The sequence below is a fragment of the Oncorhynchus mykiss genome, chromosome 30, assembly GCF_013265735.2.
Source record: "Oncorhynchus mykiss isolate Arlee chromosome 30, USDA_OmykA_1.1, whole genome shotgun sequence".
Lineage (NCBI taxonomy): Eukaryota > Metazoa > Chordata > Actinopteri > Salmoniformes > Salmonidae > Oncorhynchus > Oncorhynchus mykiss.
Genome location: NC_050570.1, coordinates 14,995,809 through 15,017,399, shown reverse-complemented (window position 1 = coordinate 15,017,399; position 21,591 = coordinate 14,995,809). Strand labels below are relative to the sequence as shown.

At 45.4% G+C, this 21,591-nt stretch overlaps 1 protein-coding gene across 1 annotated transcript in view; it reads left to right on the top strand.

Moving 5' to 3' along the window:
- The window catches only part of LOC110522744 (potassium voltage-gated channel subfamily KQT member 1-like), a 276,958-nt gene that overhangs the window by 144,394 nt on the left and 110,973 nt on the right, over window positions 1-21,591 (top strand). The window lies entirely within an intron of this gene.

Genomic DNA, 21,591 nt, shown 5'->3' with positions numbered 1-21,591 from the left:
TCTCTGTCACCCTCCTGCCCTGTCTGCCCTGGGCTGGCTCCAGCTCCTCTCACATGTGTTCTGGCATGGCTCTGGTTGGGGGCGTTGGGGGCTGCGGCCCCTCACTCCTCTTGGCCCTGTCAGGCATCCAGCCAGAGAATAATGTAAAAATGTGGCTCACTGGCGTCGACTTGATTAAGCCTGTGCACGTGTCTGGAGAGAGGAGACAGAAGGTTTAATCACCCTGGCCCTGACGCTCTCTCCTCCTCCTCTCTCTTCCTCCCTTTCCTCCTCCTCCCACTCCTCCCTCCTCCTCCTCCTCCTCCACCTCCTCTACTCCTCTGCCTACTCTGAGCCGGGTTGAGTTTTTCTCTTTTTCATTTTTTTCTACACTCGTTTTCTCACATTGTTTATTCACTTTTTTTTCTCTATTCTCCCTCCTTCTGTGGAACTGACTTTTCTTCTGTTTGCTTTTCTTTTCTGTCTCACTCTTTCTCTCCTAGCACCCTTTCTCTTGCTCCTTTTCACATAGTTCTCACCCCTCATCTGTCCTGTATGTGTGTGTGTGTGCCTGTTAGTGAGTGATTGTGTATGCACGTGTGTGCATGCATGTGCGTCCATCCATGTGTGTGTCCATGTGTTTGTGCACAGCGGTGTAGAGAGGGGAGGGAGAGAGAGTGTCAGGCCAGCCGTGGCCGTTGTTCCCACAATAGATCTATAACAGTGTAGGAGAAATAGAGAAGCCTGAGTGGACAACTCCTGGCAGACAGGCAGGCAGACAGGCAGACAGACAGGCAGGCAGCTCACTACTACACTCAGTTATGAAACTCCCTCCTACTGCATCTTTCTGATTATAAACAGCACTTCAGTCCAACTCCAAAGGTCTTGGTAATACTTAGATATTTTGGTATATCTTTTAATTGGAATTGATGATGGATATTTCTATGGTTGCAGGCACTTTTTCTCCACAGCCCTGTAGGGTTTATTTTCCACTTAATAGTAAAACATTATTTCACAGGTGACAGCAGAACCACAACAGGAGAATTCCCAATTTGATATTCAACAGAAGATTGAGGGGAAACTATATGGAACGTTTTGCATTCACCATGTCCCTAGTCCTGAGGCAGCCAGAACCAGAGTTGTAGTAAAGTGCTTGTGATGAATAGGTTGTGATCGGTACGTTTAAGTCCAGAACCTGGACTATATACTATACATTCATCTTTTCCTATACAGTTCATCTATAATACTTTTCATGGCGCCACAATCCCACATGATTAATTACTTCATTTGATGGGGAAATGAGTTCATATTATGTTTCCAAAGGAGCATATTTCCAGACATATCCATCACATTACAATATTCATTGCATCTGTAGCCAAAAGAGCTAAGTATACCCATATTTCCAAACACATACATCACATTACGATATGTATTGCATTACTAGCTGTGTTACACTGAGCTCCACCAATTACCCGTCACCTGAGATGCCACGTCAGTCCCATCTAAAACCAACAAGCCCCTGGTCGCTCTTATCCACATAGCCTGACCTTGGCCCAAGTCTGTAGAGAGAGCTGTCTGTGTCACTGGCTGGTCTGACACACACACACACACACACACACACACACACACACACACACACACACACTCACTCACTCTCTATAATCTGTTCAAACACTCAAACATAACTTGGGAGTGCTATCTTAGTGAGGCCTATACTAAAGCGAATGGCATCTTAAAGGGAAACTCCACTCAAAAGCAATCTTTTGGTATTTTTTAAATTACTCCACTGTTAATACAGTCTCAAAATGTTTTGCATGTCAGCAGTCAAGTTTTCATGATTTTGGACTTTCAAGAAGCAAAGTGTCACCGACCACATCATCGCGATGAAGCAAAATGCATCATCAAATATTTCAATTCTAAAAGCAGCAGATGTGATGCGGGCCCTTCTCCCATCCATCACATGCTGTCATTACCCCAGCTCAGCACTGGGCCGCTAGCTAAATGATTCTGTTAACGTGTCACGCTGGCCCCTCAAAGCCCCCACTGTTCCCTGTCTTCACAATGTGTCCCAGCTATCCAACCCATGCGTTGATAATTTGCTGGGAGAAATTGGCCCTGGACAAGTCTCTAATTATGGTTTAGCACCCTGTCCTGTTCCCAGAGCCTCATTCCAAATAAATGCTCACATAACTGCTGCTTTGAAACCATGGATGTATCCCACACTTCTTTCTTTCCCTCTCTCACTTCTCCTCCGTCTCCACCTCTCTGTCCTCATCTGTTGAGCAGTGTAAACATCGCTGTCACAGGCAGTCAGCTTCATATCACGCTCCAGATTAGGTGAATCATTTTGACAGGAATCAGCTGATCTCGACTTAAAAAGTTATGGTGAATAAATGCTATTTGTAGAGCTGTTAGTGCAGTAAATGTTCTCTGTGGTGGCTCCGTGCCAGCTTGTCAGTAGAGAAGTATTGAACTCATGGCTCATAGCGTTTCCATGTGACTCACAGTCCAACATATATAACACTTTTCCTACTCTATTGTGGTACAATGAGCAACTGTATGAGCAACATACAGTATTTACCTCCTCATCTTTCCAGTTATGTTTTGTATGATATTTTTAGATTAATATTTTCTCTATATTGTATGTATATATAGACATCTAGAATGTCCCTACTCAACAGGAGAAAGCCAACAGTGCAACAGTAGAATGATATAATGCAGGAAATGAAAAAGCATGCTAGGTATGTAAGTGCTGTGTTGAAGTCATCATCATCACAGCTATTGACACTGGGAGAAAGTACTTGGACATGGGATATTACTCTCTCTCTGTAGTACACAGCAAAGGCACAACCTTGCACAGTGATAGCATAAATAGAGCACAGAAATACACATCATCTTCTCACAGTCACTGGAATATAATGTGATTGTGTTGTTGTTTGGATTTAGCTTTTATCAGTGCTACCCTATGAATCAGACACTGTGTTCTAGTTGTTGGCAGCAGCTTTGTTTTCAATGTGGTTCAACATGTTCTGACGGGTACTTTTTGCTCTTTTGCACAAATTAGATTACACTTCTCTCTTCGAGCGCAATCTCTGCATCAGGAGTTCTGCAGGGTCACTGGTGTGGAACATTTATAAAAACAGTGGGGGGAAAAGTGAGTTGAGTTGAGTCAGTTATTGTCTGAAGTCAAAGGTCAAGATGCAGGCCCATAATGCATTGAGACACACTCTCCTCTCAGATCTCACTTCACACAGAAACTGAAGCATTGTTAATTTCCCCAGCACAGCTCTGCTGCACTACGGAACCCACTCTTATCATCTTTCATTTGTTACTGAGGCTGTGAACTCCCTGTGTACAGTCACTTGATCTCCCAGAGTCAGCATGTTACAACCAGCTCCTGACCTGACCAGGTTAGACCTGAGCCCTGATTGGCCAGTGAGCCTGGGATGGAGAGCCTGGTGTTGGATTGTCCAATGAGTGATCCTCAGAAAGATCATATGAATTGATGACGGAAGACTCCTCATTGTTTATAAATGTAATATCTGCTATGCTATGAATGACCTCACTGTGTCTGTTTTAATTTAGTCCTCTTGGTGAGTCTGAGATGATTGGGTTGGTAAGTTAGTGAGATCATAAGGGACCTTTGGTAATGAAATGGAGAGTAAGTTAGTGAGACAGCGACAAACCAATTAACACCATCTATCTCTGTCTCTGGCAAACCTCTGTAATTATAAGTGTTAATGATGGAGAGGAAAGGGACCGGAAGACGTTGTGAAAGAGTTGTCTGCCACGACATGCCCTGGTGCTGTAAATCCCTATCCACTCAACTACACCATTATAACCAGGGGTGCAACTTTGGCTTTAGAAGTGGGGGGGACATTATATATATTGTGGCAGACCAGGGGGTTGGGTCAAGACGTTTACACAGATCAGACATGGACAGAGTATGATTATCTCGCTTTCAAGGGTGTTTATTAAATAATACATCAAAAGAAAATGATAGGTCTCCCCATGAGACCCTTTCTGGGATAACGTCTTCTGGGCTCCGGGTCTTGCTGTATCCTGTCGGGCACACAAACTCCCTCATCTTAGCTCGGGCACCGTCTCCAACTACACGTTAGTCACCTTACTTCCCCCAGTCCTCCTCTGTGTGCTGCCCTTGTGGCAGCTTTATGGGGCTTGTACAGCTGGTGAGCAATCAGCCCTTGATTACATACCAACTCCCCAATCAGCCCCAATTAGTCCTGGGCGGAGAGCCCGTTGAGACCTGGCACGTCCAGCAGATGGAGCTGGACGTGATGTATGCTCCGTCTGTCACCAGGTCTCGATGAGTCTCCCCCTGGTGGCTGACCTGCTGTACGCCCCCCCCCCCTAGCTCTGTCGGAGAGGGGATTGTTGTCAGTGCGACATACGTCTTCCTTCTCGATAGGGCATCTGCGTTTCCATGCTTCGCCCCTGACCTGAGCACAACAGAAAAAGAGAAGCGTTGAGGGGACAAGAACCACCTGCTATCCCGATCGTTTGTGTCCTTTCCCCTGGCCATCCAGACCAGGGGAGCATGTTCCGTGACCAGAGTGAAGTGGGTTCCCAACAGGTAATACTTGAGAGTGTTTAGCGCCCACTTCACCGCTAGACACTCTTTCTCAACAATGGAGTATTTCTTCTCTCTAGGAACCAGCTTTCTGCTGATGTACATGATGGGGTGCTCCTCCCCATCGTGTATCTGGGACAGAACGTCGCCTAGTCCCATATCACACCCATCCGTCTGGACCACCATCGACACCTGGAAATCGGGTGTTACGAGAATCGGATGGGAGCACAGCGCTTCCTTCAGATGGCTGAACGCCGCTTCTGTCTCGTTCGTCCATTTCACTGTTTTTGGGAGGCGGGCCCTGGTTGGATCAGTGAGGGGGAAGCTATAGCCGCAAAGTTGGAGATAAATCGGCTATTGTATCCTGCTAGTCCCAGGAAGGACTTGACCTGTGTCTTGGTGCGTGGAACAGGCCAGTCACGCACCGCGTGAACCTTCCTCTCCTGGGGCTTGACCTTCCCCCGTCCGATCAAATACCCCAAGTACTCCACTTCGGCTTGTCTGAGCACGTCCAGCACCGCCTGGAGGCGTGTCAAGTGCTCTTCCCAACCTTGGCTGTGGATGATGATGTCATCCAAATAGGCCGCTGCGTACTGCTGGTGGGGTCGAAGTATTTTGTTCATCAGCCGTTGGAATGTGGGCGGGGCTCCTTGGAGACCAAACGGGAGCACCCGGTACTGATACAACCCGTCTGGTGTCGAAAACGCCATCTTCTCCCGGGAGGAGGCTGCCAACGGTACCTGCCAATATCCTTTGGTCAAGTCAAGGGTGCTGATATGCCGGTCCTTTCCCAATCGGTCGATGAGCTCGTCCACCCTTGGCATGGGATATGCGTCGAACAAGCTGATGTTGTTCACCCTCCGGAAATCGTACAGAAGCGGAGACTACCATCCGGTTTGGGCACCAACACGATGGGGCTGCACCATGCACTGTGGGACTCTTCAACGAGCCCCATCCTCAGCATAGCCTCCACGTCCTGCTTTCACGGCCTTCCTTCGGGTCTCCGGAATCCGATATGGGCTCCTTCTTACCGTTTCGCCGGGCTGGGTACGGATGTGGTGTTCAATGAGGGTCGTGCGGCCCGGCTTTTTGGAGAGCACCGCCGTGTTCCGATCGACAAGCTCCCTGAGCTCTTGCTTCTGGGCCGGGTCGAGGTCCTCATTGCTCGGGACCACCATTGGTCCCGTTGGCAACCTGGGTCCCGACCATAACACGGCAAGGCTGTCCTCTCGTGCCACTTCTTCAACAGGTTCACGTGGTAAATCTGTTGAGGTTTCCATCTCCCCGGTTGTCGTACTCGGTAATTGACAGGTCCCGTCTTCTCGAGCACCTCGTATGGTCCGTGCCATGTTGCCAGGAACTTACTTTCGGCTGTGGGGATTAAGACCAGCACCCTGTCTCCCACCTGGAATTCTCTGGGCTAGGCTCCCCGATTGTAGACCTGGGCTTGGGCGCGTTGGGCCTTCTCCATATGTTCCTTCACGACAGGCCATATGGCTGTCATCCGCTCCCTCATCGTTTCCACATGCTCTACCGCGCTGCGTAATACGGTCGGTTGGGCTTCCCACACCTCCTTTGCGAGGTCCAGTAGGCCGCGTGGCCTCCTCCCATAGAGGAGTTCGAACGGGGAAAACCCAGTGGAGGATTGGAGTACTTCTCGGATTGAGAACATTAGGTGGGGTAGTAGCTGGCCCCAGTTCTCCCCGTCCTGCTCGATGACCTTCTGCAGCATCTGTTTGGGTGTTTTATTGAAGCGCCCGACGAGCCCACCCGTCTGCGGGTGTAAAACGGAGGTACGGATCTGCTTGATCTGCAGGAGGGCACACAACTCTTTCATGAGGTGGGACATATTCCCTTGGATACCGCCGCCCGTAGTGGAATGGCCTCGGGATACCGGGTGGCATAATCTACTATCACCAGGATGTACCGGTGTCCTTGTGCTGTTTTTACCAGTGGTCCCAATATGTCCATGGCGATGCATTCAAAGGGCACCCAGATGATCGGTAGGGGGACCAATGGGCTTCGGAAGTGGGATTTTGGGGCCGTGAGTGGACACTCCGGGCAGCTGCGGCAGTAGTCTTCCACGGCCCTCCTCATCCTGGGCCAGTGGAACCGGGCGGCGATCCATTCCCGTTTCTTCTCCATTCCCAGGTGCGACCCCAACAGGTGGGTGTGGGCCAGCTGAAGAACGATTCCCACGTACCGTCGGGGCAGCAACAATACCTCTCGAAGTTCCCCCTGTTGGCGTGACACCTGATACAAAAGGTTATTCTTGATTTGGAAATGAGGGTATTGCCAGTCACTCACTGCCGGAAGTAGCTGTCCATCCACCGCTATCACTTGGGCTGCGGCGGCTTTCAAGTTCGGATCCTCCCACTGGGCCGTCCCGAATTGTCCCCTTAGTTGGCACCCAGAGAGGGGTCTCGACTGGCCCCTCGAAATCAAGGAGAGGGAGGATGGGCTCCTCCTCCAGGGGTTCCCTAGGGGGTTTGGATTCCGGCGCCCCCTCTGACTCCGACTCCGGAGCCGTAGACCCATGCTGGTTAACAGGTTGCTTCCAGGCCTCAGGCTATTGGTTGTCCCCGATCTCTTCTTCGGACGGCTCGGACGACTCGTACCTAGGGCCTCGAACAGCGGACAATCCCACTAGGAGAGGTACCGGCAGCTCTGGCACTGCACCCACCGTCATCTGGCAGCTCCCTTGTGGCGTCACGATGGTGGTCCATACGGTTGGATACCACTTTGTGTCACCGTGAACACAGGAAAAGGACATCTCCCTACCCCTTTCGGTCTCCTGGTTCAGCAGGCTCGTGGTTATGAGCGTAACCATAGTTCCGGAGTCCAATAGCTCTTCCGTGTCGTGTTCGTCAACCTTCACCGGGACCATGGGTGCAGTTGATTCGTGGTGTGCCCAACAGGAGGTGACATAGTTCACGGCGTGACCCACCTCGCCATCGGGGCTAGTTGATGGCATCAACTCCTCTCGAGCCGTGCAATTCCGGGCAATGTGCCCACTCAAAACACCTCCTTTGGTCTCCATCTACCTGGGGTCGTCGGGGACGGGTCGGCCCTACCCCAGCCATTTCTCCATTGGTTTGCGGTCCTTTGGCCCTGCTGACTGTTGGTTCGGGGTACACCGCGTTGGGGCTGTTCTTCCGTCCCCTCGGATGGGTCGCCGACTTGTCCCGGCTCCCACTTAGCAGGGCCTGCGTGTTATGATGCGTCTTCACTGCTTCCAGGAGGCCCTCCAAGGTCTGGGGCATGCATAGACTCTTCATGTCGTAGGGTAGCGCCCGTAAGAATCGATCCAGGACCACTTTGTTGAGGATGGAGTCGGTGGATACGTCGGTTAGGAGCCATGCCCTGGTGACGAGCAGTAGGTCGCTCATCTGTGCTCGGGGGGATGCGTTGGCTACGAACCTCCAGTCTTGGAACCGTTGAGCCCGATGGGCCAGGCTGTTCCCGTAGCGGCTGGGTATCTCCCATTTGAGTCCGTCGTAATTAGCCGCTGACGTCATTGTCTTCCGTTAGTTTGAGTAAAAACTGGTTGGGATGTGATTCAGGAGACGCTCCTCCTTGCAGCTTCCTGATTTCCTCAACAAGGCGGACATTTTGTAATCGTTGTTCCTCCAGCTTTCGTTCCTGAACCGCCTGTTGTGCTTGTTGGGTCCGGACGAACTGAGCTATCAACTCGTCCATGCTGATGCTATGTAAACGTCAACCTGATCCGACCACGTTATCAGATTGCCCGCATTCTCCACCACTTGTGGCAGACCAGGGGTTTGGATCAAGACGTTTACACAGATCAGACATGGACAGAGAATGATTATCTCGGTTTCAAGGGTGTTTATTAAATAATAAATCAAAAGAAAAGGATAGGTCTCCCCCATGAGACCCTTTCTGGGATACCGTCTTCTGGGCTCCGGGTCTTGCTGTATCCTGTCGGGCACACAAACTCAAACTCCCTCGTCTTAGCTCGGGCACCGTCTCCAACTACACGTTAGTCACCTTACTTCCCCCAGTCCTCCTCTGAGTGCTGCCCTTCTGGCAGCTTTATGGGGCTTGTACAGCTGGTGAGCAATCAGCCCTTGATTACTCACCAACTCCCCAATCAGCCCCAATTAGTCCTGGGCGGAGAGCCCGTCGAGACCTGGCACGTCCAGCAGATGGAGCCATCGTCTCATGATGTATACTCCGTCTGTCACCTGGACTCGACGAGTCTCCCCCTGGTGGCTGGCCTGCTGTACCCCACAATATATATATATATATATATATATATATACTGTGGCGGAAAACCTGCAAAATCGGCAGTGTATAAAATACTTGTTCTCCCCATATGTATATATGTATATATATATATATATATATATACAGTGGGGAGAACAAGTATTTGATACACTGCCGATTTTGCAGGTTTTCCTACTTCCAAAGTATGTAGAGGTCTGTCATTTTTATCATAGGTACACTTCAACTGTGAGAGACGGAATCTAAAACAATTGTTTTATTGCATGACATAAGTATTTGATCACCTACCAACCAGTAAGAATTCCAGCTCTCACAGACCTGTTAGTTTTTCTTTAAGAAGCCCTCCTGTTCTCCACTCATTACCTGTATTAACTGCACTTGTTTGAACTCGTTACCTGTATAAAAGACACCTGTCTACACACTCAATCAAACAGACTCCAACCTCTCCAAAATGGCCAAGACCAGTGAGCTGTGTAAGGATAAAATTGTAGACCTGCACAAGGCTGGGATGGGCTACAGGACAATAGGCAAGCAGGTTGGTGAGAAGGCAACAACTGTTGGCGCAATTATTAGAAAATGGAAGAAGTTCAAGGTGACGGTCAATCACCCTCAGTCTGGGGCTCCATACAAGATCTCACCTCGTGGGGCATCAATGATCATGAGGAAGGTGAGGGATCAGCCCAGAACTACACAGCAGGACCTGGTCAATGACCTGAAGAGAGCTGGGACCACAGTCTCAAAGAAAACCATTAGTAACACACTACGCCGTCATGGATTAAAATCCTGCAGCGCACACAAGGTCCCCCTGCTCAAGCCAGCGCATATCCAGGCCCGTCTGAAGTTTGCCAATGACCATCTGGATGATCCAGAGGAGGAATGGGAGAAGGTCATGTGGTCTGATGAGACAAAAATAGAGCTTTTTGGTCTAAACTGTGAAATTGGAGGGCACGCAATTCAAATAAATAATCGTAATATTAAACATTCATGAACATACAACTATCTTATATAATTTAAAAGCTTAAATTCATTTTAATATAACTGCATTGTCCGATTTACAATAGGCTTTACGGCGAAAGCATACCGTGCGATTGCCTGAGGACGGCGCCGCATATCAACATATTTTTCAACCAGCACAGGCTTCATAAAATTACAAATAGCGATTAAATAAATCGCTTACTTTTGAAGATCTTCCTCTGTTTGCAATCCCAAGGGTCCCAGCTACAACATGAATGGTCAATTTGTTAGATAACATTTTTTTTTCAATCTCAAAAAGTCTGCTTAGTTGGCGCTATCGATTTCAGTATTCCACTCGTTCAACATGCAGACAAAGTAGTCCAAAAAGCTACGGCTAAACTTCGTCCAAACAAGCCAAACAACATTTCTATGTAATCTTCAGGTACTCTAAAATGTATATAAACTATAATATTTCATACGTAAAGTAGTATGTTCAATAGGAAAGCAAAATTAGTAGGCTTCTGGGCCTGAGTAACTGGCAGTTTACTTTGGGCTTGTCAGTCAGGCGGAAATTCAGGAAACTAGACCCTATCAATAACAAGTTTTAAATTTTACCCAGCAAGGCTACCACTGTTTCACCTGTGCTTGTCTCCATCCCCCTACAGATGTCGCCCATCTTCCCCATTATCCCCAGTGTACTTATACCTGTGTTCTCTGTTTGTCTGTTGCCAGTTCGTTTTGTTTTGTCAAGCCTACCAGCGTTTTTTCCCATGCTCCTGTCTGTCTGTAGTTCCTGTTTTCTAGCTTTCCCAGTTTGAACCATTCTGCCTGTCCTGACCCTGAGCCTGCCTGTCGTTCTGTGCCTTGCCATACCACCTTGGATTACTGACCTCTGCCTGCCCTGAGCCTGCCTGCCATTCTGTACCTTTCTGACTCTGCTCTGGACTACTGACCTCTGCATGCCCTTGACCTGTCGTTTGCCTGCCCCCCTGTTTGAGTAATTAACTTTTGTTACTTCGAAACTGTCTATATCTGGGTCTTCTCTTGAGCCTTGACAACCACACTATTCTGCAGCGATACACCTTCCCATCTGGTTTGCGCTTAGTGGGACTATCATTTGTTTTTCAACCGGACAATGACCCAAAACGCACCTCCAGGCTGTGTAAAGGCTATTTGACCAAGAAGGAGAGTGATGGAGTGCTGGATCAGATGACCTGGCCTCCACAATCACCCAACCTCAACCCAATTGAGATGGTTTGGGATGAGTTGGACCGCAGAGTGAAGGAAAAGCAGCCAACAAGTGCTCAGTTTATGTGAGAAGACTGTCCTTCAAGACTGTCGGAAAAGCATTTCCACGTGAAGCTGGTTGAGAGAATGCCAAGAGTGTTCAAAGCTGTCATCAAGGCAGAGGGTGGCTACTTTGAAGAATCTAAAATCTAAAATATATTTTGATTTGTTTAACACTTTTTTGGTTACTACATGATTCCATATGTGTTATTTCATAGTTTTGATGTATTCACTATTATTCTACAATGTAGAAATAGTAAAAATAAAGAAAAACTGAATAGGTGTGTTCAAACATTTGACTGGTACTGTATATACCAGGGGGGGATGCAATTTCAGAATGTGGGGGGGGGGGGGGGTCATGTCCCCAGTGAAAGTTTTGCCCCTACTTATGGCTGGCTGGCTACCTGGCTGTCTCTGTCTCTCTGACTGCCTGTTCATTTGGCTTGCTTGTTGTCTGTCTCCCTGGCTGTCTCTGTCTTTTTGGCTGCCTGTTCATCCGGCTTGCTGGTTGTCTGTATGTCTCTATTTCTGGCTGACTGGCTTGCTGTCTCTGTCTATTTCTCAAATTGTCAGAACAAATGTTATTAAGATCTCCATTTCTCCAGTTTGCCGTCCATTGGCTTAGTTCAAAGTAGAAACAGAGGGAAAGAGGGATAATGTGAAGGTGAGGGAGAGGTGAGGTAAAGGGAGAGAGAGAGAGAGAGAGAGAGAGAGAGAGAGAGAGAGAGAGAGAGAGATGGAGTTGTCTATTAGCCAGCCTGTTCATAGTGATTTCCTCCCCCTGTTCAGTTCAGTTCCAGTAGAGTGAAGTCTTGGTGTTTGGCCTGGGCTCCACCATATCCTTTACCTGTAATGGTATCCTCTCTCTCTCTCTCTCTCTCTCTCTCTCATTAGGGGATTGGAAAAGTCAGGTAGACTCAACTTCAGCTCTTTTGCCATAGAATAACAGTTCTCTCTACCTTTTGTCCTCGCATACTTGGTCACAGAAGTTCACCCTCATTGAAGACTGAATCCCTCTCATTGAATACTGAATCCCTGTCCACTTCTCTTCTATACAAACCCTAGTTTCAAGTTATTTTAGTCGTATGTACAGGATACACATGGTATAGACCGTCCAATGAAATGCTGACTTGCAGGTTCCTTCTTGACAAAGCAACAACAATAAGAAATAATAAAACATAAGACTATGAACATAAAGTAAATGACTCAGTAGAATAGAATAGACATTTTAGCATAAGTATAATACTGGAAGGCATAATTTTTAGTACAATATTTAAATGTGTTTTGGGCAAGTGTTTAAATTGTGCAGTATTTAGGGTCTGGTAGCAGTAGTTATGGTGAGTAAATGCCATTTGTAGAGCTGTTAGTGCAGTAAATGTTCTCTGTGGTGGCTCCGTGCCAGCTTGTCAGTAGAGAAGTATTGAACTCATGGCTCATAGCGTTTCCATGTGACTCACAGTCCAACATATATAACACTTTTCCTACTCTATTGTGGTACAATGAGCAACTGTATGAGCAACATACAGTATTTACCTCCTCATCTTTCCAGTTATATTTTGTATGATATTTTTAGATGAATATTTTCTCTATATTGTATGTATATATAGACATCTAGAATGTCCCTACTCAACAGGAGAAAGCCAACAGTGCAACAGTAGAATGATATAATGCAGGAAATGAAAAAGCATGCTAGGTATGTAAGTGCTGTGTTGAAGGCATCATCATCACAGCTATTGACACTGGGAGAAAGTACTTGGACATGGGATATTACTCTCTCTCTGTAGTACACAGCAAAGGCACAACCTTGCACAGTGATAGCATAAATAGAGCACAGAAATACACATCTTCTCACAGTCACTGGAATATAATGTGATTGTGTTGTTGTTTGGATTTAGCTTTTATCAGCGCTACCCTATGAATCAGACACTGTGTTCTAGTTGTTGGCAGCAGCTTTGTTTTCAATGTGGTTCAACATGTTCTGACGGGTACTGTTTGCTCTTTTGCCCAAATTATAGTGCGATATTTAAACGTGTTTTCGGGCAAACTGTTTAAATTGTGCAGTATTTAGCAATAGTAACAGTCTGGTAGCATCAGGTGTGTTTGTGTGTGTTTGTGTGTGTGTGTGTGTGTGTGTGTGTATGTCTGTGTGGTTGTGTGAGTGAGTGACTGCATGTGTGCTAAGGTGTGGAGAGTCACTTCTCCTCTAGGGAGACCCTAGTGCACAGGAGCGTGACAGTATTTCTCATTTTGTTATACAAAAGCTTTTGTTTACCAGTATACAGTACACTCTTAGAAAAAAGGTGCTATTTAGAATCTTAAAGGTTTTAAACATTTATTTCACCTTTATTTAACCAGGTAGGCTAGTTGAGAACGCGTTCTCATTTACAACTGCGACCTGGCTGTCCCCATAGGAGAACCCTTTAAAGAACCCTTTATGGTTCCAGGTAGAACCCTTTTGGTTCCCGGTAGAACCCTTTTGGGGTCCATGTATAACCATTTCAACAGAGCGTTCTATATGGAACCAAAAACGGTTCTCCTATGGGGACAGCCGAAGACCTCATTTGAAACCTTTTTTTCTAAGAGTGCACATTCTTTTTATGCTGTAATTTCTAACAACTCAGATTGGGAGAATAGCATGACTTATTACTCATTACTACCTCCTCTCAGTCCTCCTCAATCCCCCCATCCCCACCACCGCTCGCCTCTCTTAAAAAGTCATGCCTGTGCAAGGTTCTAGCGTGTGTGTGCTTGTGATGGATGACTCCTGTGGCTGAGGGGTAGTGGGGCTCTTGACGGGACCTGCAAGCTCTTTTTCTTTTTCTGTCTAATATCTCTCCTTCCCTTCCTCTGTCTCTCAATTCAAAGGGTTTTATTGGCACGGGAAAACATATGTTCACATTGCCAAAGCAACGGAAGTAAATAATAAACTAAAGTGAAATAAACAATAAAAATGAACCGTAAACATAATACTCACAGAAGTTCCAAAATAATTAAGACATTTCAAATATCATATTATGTGTATATACACAGTGTTGTAACAATGTGCAAATGGTTAAAGTACAAAAGGGAAAATAAATCAACTTAAATATGGGTTGTATTTACAATGGTGTTTGTTCTTCACTGGTTGCCCTTTTCTTGTGGCAACAGGTCATTAATCTTGCTGCTGTTATGGCACACTGTGGTATTTCACCCAGTAGATATGGGAGTTTTCGATTTGTGGGTCTGTGTAATCTGAGGGCAATATGTGTCTTTACTATGGTCATACATTTGGCAAGAGGTTAGGAAGTGCAGCTCAGTTTCCACCTCATTTTGTGGTCAGTGTGCACATAGCCTGTCTTCTCTTGATAGCCTGGTCTGCCTAATGGCGGCCTTTCCCAATAGCAAGGCTATACTCACTGAGTCTGTACATAGTCAAAGCTTTCCTTAAGTTTGTGTCAGTCACAGTGGTCAGGTATTCTGCCACTGTGTACTCTCTGTTTAGGCCCAAATAGCCTTCTAGTTTGCTCTGTTTTTGTGTGAATTCTTTCCAATGTGTAAAGTAATTATCTTTTTGTTTTCTCATGATCTGGTTGGGTCTAATTGTATTTCTGTCCTGGGGCTCTGAGGGGTCTGTTTGTGTTTGTGAACAGAGCCCCAGGACCAGCATGCTTAGGGGACTCTTCTCCAGGTTCATCTCTCTGTAGGTGATGGCTTTGTTATGGAAGGTTTGGGAATCGCTTCCTTTTAGGTGATTTTTGAATTTAATGTCTCTTTTCTGGATTCTGATCATTAGCAGGTATCAGCCTAATTCTGCTCTGCATGCAATATTTGGTATTTTACGTTGTACATGGAGGATATTTTTGCAGAATTCTTAATGCAGAGTCTCAATTTGGTGTTTGTCCCATTTTATGAATTATTGGTTGGTTAGCGGACCCCAGACCTCACAACCATAAAGAGCAATTGGGGTCTATAACTGATTAAAGTATTTTTAGCCAGATCCTAATTGTTATGTTGAATTTAATGTTCCTTTTGATGGCATAGAAGGCCCTTCTTGCCTTGTCTCTCAGATCGTTCACAACTTGTGGAAGTTACCTGTGGCGCTGATGTTTAGGCCAAGGTATGTATAGTGTTTGTGTGCTCTTGTGCAACAGTGTCTAACAACTCAGATTGGGATCCATGTATAACCATTTCAACAGAGCGTTCTATATGGAACCAAAAACGGTTCTCCTATGGGGACAGCCGAAGACCTCATTTGAAACCTTTTATTCTAAGAGTGCACACTGTTAGACCGTGCTTCTACACCTGCATTGCTTGCTGTTTGGGATATCAGCTGATGTACGAAGGGCTATATAAATACATTTGATTTTGATTTTTTTTTTTTTAAGATGGAATTTGTATTTGTTGTCCTGGTAACTGGACCTTTTTTGGAACACCATTATTTTTGTCTTACTGAGATTTACTGTCAGGGTCCAGGCCTGACAGAATCTGTGCAGAAGATCTAGGTGCTGCTATAGGCCCTCCTTTGTTGGGGACAGAAGCACCAGATCTTCAGCAAACAATAGACATTTGATAGACATTTGATTCTAGTAGGGTGAGGCCGGTAGCTGCAGACTGTTCTAGTGCTCTTGTCTTTCTCTCTCTCTCTCTCTCTCTTTCTCTCCCTTGCACTCTTTCTCTTTCTCTGTATCTCCTCTCTCTCTCTCTCTCTCTCTCTCTCGCTCTCTCTCTCTCTCTCTCTATCTCCCCTCTCTCTCTCTCTCTCTCTCTCTCTCCCTCCCTCTGGCGTATACTGTAGAAAGCTAAGTCAGGCTGAGCACCTCCAGCAGCCCTTCGCTCCCTCTCTCGAAAGAAGGTGTCCCTCATCTCTCTCTCTCTCTCTCTCGCTCTCTCTCTCTCTCTCTCTCTCTCTCTCTCTCTCTCTCTCTCTCTCTCTCTCTCTCTCTCTCTCGCTCTCTCTCTCTCTCTCTCTCTCTCCCCTCTCTCTCGCTCTCTCTCTCTCTCCCTCCCTCTGGCGTATACTGTAGAAAGCTAAGTCAGGCTGAGCACCTCCAGCAGCCCTTCGCTCCCTCTCTCGAAAGAAGGTGTCCCTCATTGTTCCTATGCGTGTGTGTGTGCACGCACGCACGCACGCGCACACACACACACACACAAACACACACACACACACACACACACACACACACACACACACACACACACACACACACACACACACACACACACACACACACACACACACACACACACACACACAGTCCCCCTCTTCACATCCTCATGTTCTCTCGTCTTATCATTCCAATGAAAGAAGCAGCCAATTTAATCTCAGTACAGCCTGCTGTAACAAAAACACTCTACTGATCAGGAGTCTGCTCTGGAGGGTTAATCCCAGAAATTGTTTAAAAAAACAAGGGTTCAATGTGTTTTTTTCCCCGGGACAGCAATAAATAGATTATTTCTCTAACATGCACTAATCCTGCTAAACAGCACCAAATCCTATTAGCCCATGAGTTATAAATCCTGCTTCGGCACATCTCTCGCTAGCTTGCCCTCCACTGAAGAAACCAAATACCCCCCCCCCCCCCCCCCCCCCCCCCCCCCCCCCCCCCCCCACTTCACCAACTTCTCAACCACACACGCACACATGCATATACACACATACATACACATTCACATACACACACCCCCCACACCACCACACTCCCCACCACACACCTCCCCACACCCCGCTTCTCAAAAATATAGCCCAGGCTGGACTGACCAGGGAGAGAGGGGAGGTGTGTGTTTATGCATCATAGATGAAATCTATATTTGTTTACTGTATTCATACCTCTTGACTTATTCCACATTTTGTTGTGTTAAAGCTTGATTAAATATTTTTTTCTCTCACCCATCTACACACAATGCCCCATAACGACAAAGTGAAAATATGTTTTTAGAAATGTTAGCAAATGTATAGAAAATAAAATTCAGAAATATCTCATTTACATATGCATTCACACTCCTGAGTCAATACTTTGTAGAAGCACCTTTGACAGTGATTACAGCTGTACATCTTTCTGGGTAAGTCTCTAAGAGTGTGCAACATTTGACCATTATTCTTTTCAAAATTCTAATTGGTTGTTGATCATTGCTAGGCATCCATTTTCTGGTCTTGCCATAGATTTTCAAGTAGATGGAAGTCAAACTGAAACTTGGCCCCTCAAGAACATTCACTCTTCTTGGTAAGCAACCCCAGTGTAGATTTGGCCTTGTGTTTTAGGTTATTGTTCTGCTGGAAGGTAAATTAATCTCCCAGTGTCTGTTGGAAAGCAGACTGAACCTGTTTTTTCCTTGAGAATTTTGCTTGTGCTTAGCTCCATTCCATTTATTTTTATTCTGAAAAACTCCTCAATCCTTAACAATTACAAGCATACCCATAAGATCCATCCACCACTATACTTGAAAATATGGAGAGTGGTACTCAGTGATGTGTTGTATTGGATTTGCCCCAAACATAACACTTTCTATCAGGACAAAAAGTAAATTGGTTGGCCATATTTTTTGCAGTATTACTTTAGTGCCTTGCTGAAAACATGATGCATGTTTTGGAATATTTTTATTCCGTAAAGGCATGCTTCTTTTCATTCTTGTCAATTAGGTTAGTATTGTGGAGGAATTACAATGTTGTTGATCCATCCTCAGTTTTCTCCTATCCCAGCCACTAAACTCTGTAGCAGTTTAAAGTCACCATTGGCCTCTGAGCGGTTTCCTTTCTCTCCGGCAACTAAGTTAGGAAGGATGCCTGTATCTTTGTACTGACTGGGTCTATTGATACACCATCCAAAGTGTAATTAAGAATTTCACCATGCTCAAAGGAATTTTCAATTTCTGATTATTTTTTTACCCATCTACCGATAGATGCCCTTCTTTGCGAGGGATTGGGAACCTCCCTGATCATTGTGGTCGAATCTGTATTTGAAATTCACTGCTCGACTGAGGGACCTTACAGATAATTGTATGTTTGGGATACAGAGATGAGAGAGTCATTAAAACATGTTAAACACTATTATTGTGCAAAGAGTGAGTCCATGCAACTTATAATGTACTTTTGCACTTCTGGACGTATTTAGGCTTGCCATAGCAAATGTTTGTTTCTGGCCGAGTGTGGTTCCCAATCAGAGGCAGCAGGGAATCATACTTAGGCATTATTTTTCCCACCTGTGTTTTGTGGGTAGTTATTTTCTGTTTAGTGTCTGCACCTGACAGAACTGTTCTTTCGTTTTTGTCTCTTTGTTATTTTGTTCAAGTTGTTTTTGATTAATAAAACATCATGAACACTTAAATGTTGCGTTTTGGTCCATGCATTCCGACAAGAGCCGTGATACTGACATTATGGGGTATTGTGTGTAGGCCAGTTACAAGAAACATTCTCAATTTAATCAATTTCAAAATCGGGCTGTAACACAATAAAATGTGGAAAAGTCAAAGGGTTTGAACACTTTCTGAAGGCACTGATTATGGAGGCGTGTAAGACTTATGTTTCTGTGTGTGTATAATTGTACTGTATGTGCATGCATGTGAGTAAAAAGGCCTGTGTTTGTGTGTTTATGTATGCATGTTGTGATGCTATGCATGCCTGTTTTTCTATGTGTGTGTGTGCATGTGTGCGTGCATGCCTGTTTTTCTATGTGTGTGTGTGCATGTGTGCGTGCATGCCTGTTTTTCTATGTGTGTGTGTGCATGTGTGCGTGCATGCCTGTTTTTCTATGTGTGTGTGTGTGCATGTGTGCGTGCATGCCTGTTTGCGTATGTGCCTACAGATGTGTGTGCCCATGCATGCGTGTGTGTGTGGTCTGGTGGTTCTCCTTCCTTTTCCCCTATGGCTGAGTCAGCCAGTCATTCAGTCAGTCAGTCTTTTAAGTGTTGGGAGCCTGACTTAAAGGGCTGTTTATGCCCCAGACCAACCACAGACATTTCCCTTTCCCGTTCTCTCTCTATGGAAGGGTTAGCACCTGTTCTGGACAGCTCCTTTGTTCAATCACCTCCTTAACTTAGGTCACCTCCAACATCACCGCTGCAATTTCCTAATGAGGGGGATTTTGTGGAGCCTCTTTCTTTCACTCACGAACATAGAACCCTTAATCTAGGATGCAGGTGGTCATTGTAAATAAGTAGGTGTTATTCATTCACTTTCTACCATTAAATAAAGTGAATAAATAAGATAAAACTGTATTTAAAAAGATGTGTTAGCCTATTCACCTGTGGGCTGGTTGGTATTTATCTAACCAGCCAAAGTATGCAAAGTCCAAAATCCAGTTCTGTACATAATTATTTAAATTACATGTACCATCATGCACCTGTTTGTGTGCTGTTTTGCATAACATAACCTTAAACTGTATTAGAAGTGATTGACAGGTAGTAGTAGTATTGCTTAGTAGTAGCAGATCCTCTATTGACATGTCCTGACATTCATAGGGAAGTAGCCTACTCTGTGAGTTAGCCCTGGGGACATTAATGAGTTAACACTCCCACTGACATGAGCTGAAAAGCCTTCACTGTTTCTTTCAGCAGAACTCTGAGAGCGGGACCTACTGTAGTCTAGTGGTCTGCCGAGGGCTGTAGCCTGCCCTGGAGGACGGTCTGGCACCTGGGAACTAGTCATTAACCACTAAAGCCTGTCCAACAATCATTTTATTGCTCCACAGTTTGTGTGTGTGTGTGTGTGTGTGTGTGTATGTGTCCATGTGTGTGTGTGTGTGTGTGTGTGTGTGTGTGTGTGTGTGTGTGTGTGTGTGTGTGTGTGTGTGTGTGTGTGTGTGTGTGTGTGTGTGTGTCCTCAACATGAGCTGTTCCTCCTGGCGTTATTCAAGCACAGGGTTTAAGGTTGTCAAAGTAAAACTGTTACAGTCTGTAAGTGTTAGAACTGTGTGTGGTTCCAGTGTTCTCTCCTAGCTCCTTTTCCACTTCTCTCCTCTGTAGTAACATGTTGTGGAAGTGGGTTCATTAAATATGAGTGTGGCTCAGGTCAAAATTATACATTCAGTCCTTCTAGAGAGGAAATGTTCTTTGTTGCGATTTCTCTCCACCATTAAGACAGCTAACCACAAACTGCAGTACCTTTATGTTTACAACAGGGTGGCGCCGTGGTGTGTACGTAGGTGATTCTCACAAACAATAAAATATAATCTCAAATGATTGTCTATGTTAAATTAATAATCGTAACTAGAGGTCGACCGATTAATCGGAATAGCCGATTAATTAAGGCCAATTTCAAGTTTTCATAACAATCGGAAATCGGTATTTTTGGGCGCCGATTTTACCGATTTTTAAAACCTTTTTTTTATACCTTTATTTAACTAGGCAAGTCAGTTAAGAACACATTCTTATTTTCAATGACGGCCTATGAATGGTGGGTTAACTGCCTTGTTCAGGGGCAGAATGACAGATTTTCTCGAATAAACAGAACCATTTTTTTTTACATCCAGAATGCATCAAACATGATTTAGACAGATTTTCACCTTGTCAGCTCGGGGATCCAATCTTGCAGTTAAGTAGTCCAACGTTCTAACCACCTGCCTCTCATTGCACTCCACGAGGAGCCTGCCTGTTACGCGAATGCAGTAGAAGCCAAGGTAAGTTGCTAGCTAGCATTAAACTTATCTTGTAAAAAACAATCAATCAATCATAATCACTAGTTATAACTACACATGGTTGATGATATTACTAGTTTATCTAGCGTGTCCTGCATTGCATATAAACGATGCAACGCTGGGGGATGATTTAACAAAAACGCATTTGCGAAAAAAGCACAATCGTTGGACGACTGTACCTAACCATAAACACCAATGCCTTTCTTAAAATCAATACACAGAAGTATATATTATTTAACCTGCATATTTAGCTAAAATAAATCCAGGTTAGCAGGCAATATTAACAAGGTGAAATTGTGTAATTTCTCTTGCGTTCATTGCACGCAGAGTCAGGGTATATGCAACAGTTTGGGCAGCCTGGCTCCTTGCGAACTAATTTGCCGGAATTTTACGTAATTATGACATAACATTGAAAGTTGTGCAATGTAACAAGAATATTTAGACTTGGGGATGCCACCCGTTAGATAAAATATTGAACGGTTCCGTATTTCACTGAAATAATAAACGGTTTGTTTTCGAAATGATAGTTTCCGGATTCGACCATATTAATGACCAAAGGTTCGTATTTCTGTGTGTTATCATGTTATCACTAAGTATATGATTTGATAGAGCAGTCTGACTGAGCAATGGTAGGCAACAGCAGGCTCGTAAGCATTCATTCAAACAGCACTTTTGTGCGTTTTGCCAGCAGCTCTTCACAAGCACAGCGCTGTTTATGACTTCAAGCCTATCAGCCTAATGGCTGGTATAACCGATGTGAAATGGCAGGCTACTTAGCTGGGTGTGCGCTAATAGCGTTTCAAACGTCACGCACTCTGAGACTTGGAGTAGTTATTCCCCTTGCTCTGCAAGGGCCGTGGCTTTTGTGGAGCGATAGGTAACGCTGCTTCGAGTGTGGCTGTTGTCGATGTGTTCCTGGTTCGAGCC